Consider the following 4753-nt stretch of genomic DNA (forward strand, 5'->3'; position numbering starts at 1 on the left):
TTTTTAAGTCTCACCCCTTTAGCTGATATTTGATCAAGTGGACCTTGCAATGCTTTAATCCAGAAATGATTGAGAAAATAATTTTTAAGCATTTTGTGTGATTTCTTTGATAATTTGATGAAAGTTAGGAATTCTTTCCATCAAAGATTTCAAATACACACATGAACAGGAAATATATGCCATTTCAAAGTTACATATGAACATCAAGTAAAAATTATTGATTTAGGGTGACTTAGCTTTAAACATACTTAATATCTCAAATTCATATTTGAACTTTTGAAAGCTTATTCATTGAATATCAGATATACTGGAATAGCTATATTGGGGCTCATCCTGATGTTCTTTTCTTTCAAGGAAGTGTTTCAGCTGTGCATTTTGCTCCTGAGATATTAAAAAGGTGATAATGTCACTGTACTACTACCAGAGAAGATGATTTATTTAATTGGACAATAAGAGAATATGATTAGTATAATTTTCCAGAAAGGCAAAAGTGTTCCATTTAAGGTTCATTTCCCACACCATACGTTTACATTTGAATGAGGGTTAATAAAGAAGAGAATAAAAATGAAATATTATGAAAATTTGTAGCAGTCTATTAAGAAGAAAAGCATTTGTCATCCTGAATTACCAGTTTCTTGATTTTATAATTTTAAGACCCCCAAAGCATTATAGTTCACCAACTTGTGCCTTGACAATATCGTCACTGCAGTTAATTTTTCATTGTAAAGACATTTTATAAAGAACTTGACCTGTATCATTATATAATGTCTTTTCTTAATAATTTAACAAACATTGACTTCCTAGTGTGAAATGAGCCAATTAAAGTCATTTTAAAATGCGTAAGTTTCTCTAGGTTGCTTTCAATTTTAAATAAGAGCAGTGTATGGTATCCTGAAGCTTAGTTTTTCTGTCTGAAAATACAGCTAATCTCATCACAGTTACTGTTCTCTATCACATATCCCAACTGAATTAACCTTTCAGGTCTTCTATAATCTTGCTCTCTAAGTTGGTTTACTAAAGAGATAAGAAGTCATTCTGAAGAATTCCATCTTCCAGTCAACTTGAAAAGCTCTGATCAAATTTACTTGTGGCTTTTATTCTTTCTTGCTTTCTATTATATAAATGGGGAAACATAAACAACATTAGGACAAATATCCATCTTTAACTTAGTGGGCATAATGTGAAAGAAGATTCCAGCTTCAGTAGATCTCAGAGATTGACATCAAACTTGGGAATAAAAGTATTCTAAAAAACTGGGAAAAAAATACACCTGAAAGGAAAAGTCAGTTGATAAGCATGGCCTAGTACTCAAACTCTGCTCCTAGAAGTGACATTCAAATTTTCACTAGGGGTGCTTGCTTTGCAGGGCATATGCTAAAGTTGGAATGATACAGAGAAGGTTAGCATGGCCACTGTGCAGAGATGACATAGAAATTCATGACATGTTTCATATTAAGTTTTTTTTTTTTAAACAAGGACAATGAAAATATGAAGGCCACCTACCTTTGAGACTTGCCTAAATCCTGGGAACCTTAAAAGCTGATGTGTTAATTCTCAAAAGTCCAGGTGTCTAAATGGATCCTTCCTTCCACTGAAAATATATTAGAGAGAAAGAATGATGAATATCAGCATACCTAATTCTACACAGGTTCTTTTCTGGTTCTGCTTCCTGGAGCTGAGTGACAAAAAAAAAAAAAAAAAAAAAAAAAAAAAAAAAAAAAAAGAGGCTCAGTCACGTGGTCTAGCCAAAAGGCAGTAAGTTTAGCCTAGTTTTTGTATTTAAATAATGAAAACTTCAGAGTCAAGGTAAGACCCTGTTGTCTTTCTTTAATCAGCTTCTGAAGTGTTTGAAAAAGGCAAGTATGGTATTTTCCTAAAATTACACGCTCCTGTGATTCATTTCCAACATCATAGAAAAGAACAATTCAGCAGAACCACCCCGCCTAGCAAATAGTCCCTGATGAGCAGGCAACAGAGGCAAGCTTTGCCTTTATATGCATGCTTCCTGTTACTGTGTAAATTGGGTCACCTAATCACATCTAACACCGATTTACCTCTTGTTTAACTTGCAGTGAACCTGTATCTGTGCCTAGAGAAGCAGCTGGGATTTATTTGTAAATATAGGAAATGTAGTTTTACTCTGTTGGCTATAGGAAGTTCCGCTATGCTACTTCTTGATAGGAATTAAAATACTGATAGGAAAAGACAGAACTATTTCTTCCCCTTCACTACAGTGCACAGCAGAGCCACAGGAGTGCGGAGATTGCAGGGAGTCTTTGGCAGAAGCTGAGTGCAAGCAGCAGTGTAGCAGAAAAGATGCTTGGCAGAGGGTCCTGGATGGGACCGTAGTGCCTACAGAAGTAGCATTATTGAGCATGAATAGTGAGACTTCTGCGGATGAAGTGAATTGAGAAAGAGTAATAGTATCTTGCAGAAGTATCTGTGTGTTTCAGGAACTGCAGCATCCAATGAGAGTAACAGGTGTCCCCCAGTAGAGATGATGGTAACCAGGAAGTGTGGTGGTATGTTACAGTCTAAAAGCAGAGGTCAGCTGAAGCAGAAATTAGGGTGGGGAGAATATATAGCACCACACCACACATGGGTGTGTCTTAAGGTTTCGGTGGCACGGGTTCCATAATGTGCTGCTTCCCCAAAGTACAGTTCCCTTTCTCAGTTGCATCTTTCTTCAGTAAAATGAATACAATGACACTGTTACTGTTATTATTTTATTAAGAAGGATTCTCTTTATACTCTGCATATATGCTATGTCTGAAGACTTGTATCCCCTCCAAATTCATGTGTTGAAATTTTAACCCCCCAAAGATGATGGTATTAAGAGATGGGGCTTTTTGGAGCTACTTAAGTCATGTGAGTGGAGTCCTCACTGATGAATTGGTACCTTTATAAAAGAGAATCCAGTGGAATCCAGGTGTCCCTTCCATCCTGTGAGGACATGGCAAGAAGATACTATCTCAGAACCAGAAAGTGGGACCTCACTAGACAGTGCATCTGCTGCTGATGCCCTCATGTTGGACTCCTGGGATCCAGAGCTATGAGAGATAATACTTTGTTTATTTGTAAGCCACACAGTGGATGATATTTTGTCGTAGCAGCCCTTATGGACTGAGGCAGACAAAGGCATCTCCCCAAGCCCACCACCTTCCCGAGGCAGGCTGCAGCCCACTCAGTGCAGAATTAGAAAGGCCGGGCACTTTTGATCCCAGTCCAGAACAACTCTGAACACTCAGCTCAGGACCATGTGACTGAGCTGGGCTGGATGGTTCCCTCAGAGTGGCAACAAATCTCCACATGTCTCACTAAAAATTAGCCATTTCCTGTTCTCTAAAGGAAGAAGTTATATTTTCTTCCTGATTGACCAGGGGACACTGTTTATAATTTACAAAAACATGATGAGTTAGTGAAAAACAAGCAAACCTAAGTGTCAACCTTTAATTTTAAGCTGTTGAGAATACTCCACTAGGTGCTACAACTAAGTTGTAACTTTAACTTAACATCTACATCATAGGAAGCACTGAGTTTCTGTACATTTTAAGCAAAAACTACCAATGATCCTAAAATATATTAGTATATTAGTACCCATATTTCATAATTGAGAAAACAAATATTCAAAAACTTTAACTTGAATGCAGAAAAAATATATATGATAATTGATAATTTGGTACTAAATATATCATATATATAAATTTGAGACAATTATGAGAAATATATATGTTGAATGTATATATTTCATAATTGTCTCAAATTTTCACTTTGCTTTGATTGCAAAAATTTGGCTTAGCTCAGTTTGTACATGGCTCTCTCTTTTCATTAACTCACCATTCATTTGGACTTAGCTAAGCCATGTCAGCTGTCAGTGATGAGAAAAGAGCTTTATGTGAATTATTCATTAGGATGAGGAGGGAAGCATTCCACTCCGGAAACAGTGTTTCTGCTACCTAATACAGGATTTCATGGCAGCTGTCCACCTCCACAGGTATTTGTGCAATCTGGGTACAGCCAGTTTTATGAAAGAGCTTTCTCAAAAATAAAACTAGTTCATTTCTTTATATTTAAATTTTTTCTTTATAATTGCTCCATTGTAATAATTGTCCTGCAACTGTATTACTTTGCAAGACTTGTCTCTGAAATGGTGGGGTGACAACAGTTTGTTTTAATCTTCTAGTTAAGACTGGTTATGACCTTTGATGGTACACATGGGTGTGTCTTATGGGAAGAGTAATGTGTGATACATAATATGGGCACATTTACTCATTTTCCTTGTCAGCTGTTGTAATTTAGTAGTTTTGTTCATATCTCTTCCCTTTTTTCCTCTTTGAAATACATGTATACGCATTTAATTTAATTTTAAAATTAGATGTTGGAATGCCTTTTCCAAGGGTCAGTAAGCAATGTCCTTAATCAATTTCTTTACTTCAGCCAGTCAGAAAGAAGGTCACCATCAAAATATCTCATTAAAATGTCTGTTACTTTACAACATACTCTGGACGTTTTGATTTTTTAGCTCGTCTTTCTTAAATTGCTGTCTTAGTGCAGAGTTGCTCAACATGAGTACTATTAGTAATCTGGACCAGATAATTATTTGTGGTGATGGACTGTCTTGCACATTGTAGACTGTTTAGCAGCAGGCCTGGCCTCTACCTCATACATGCCGGTAGTACTTGCTCCTCCTCAGAGTTACGGTCACCAAAAATGTCTTTAGATTATTGCCAAGTGGCCTCTGGTTGGCCAACCA

General features: G+C 36.6%; 1 non-coding gene across 1 annotated transcript; it reads left to right on the forward strand.

The window, feature by feature from the left end:
* The first annotated feature begins 1353 nt into the window (after positions 1-1353).
* LOC115277139 lies at positions 1354-1457 on the forward strand. Its single transcript, XR_003902246.1, has one exon. It is a non-coding gene; the product is annotated as a U6 spliceosomal RNA (small nuclear RNA).
* Positions 1458-4753: the final 3296 nt, after the last annotated feature.

The sequence above is a fragment of the Suricata suricatta genome, chromosome 13 (assembly GCF_006229205.1).
Source record: "Suricata suricatta isolate VVHF042 chromosome 13, meerkat_22Aug2017_6uvM2_HiC, whole genome shotgun sequence".
Classification (NCBI taxonomy): Eukaryota; Metazoa; Chordata; class Mammalia; order Carnivora; family Herpestidae; genus Suricata; species Suricata suricatta.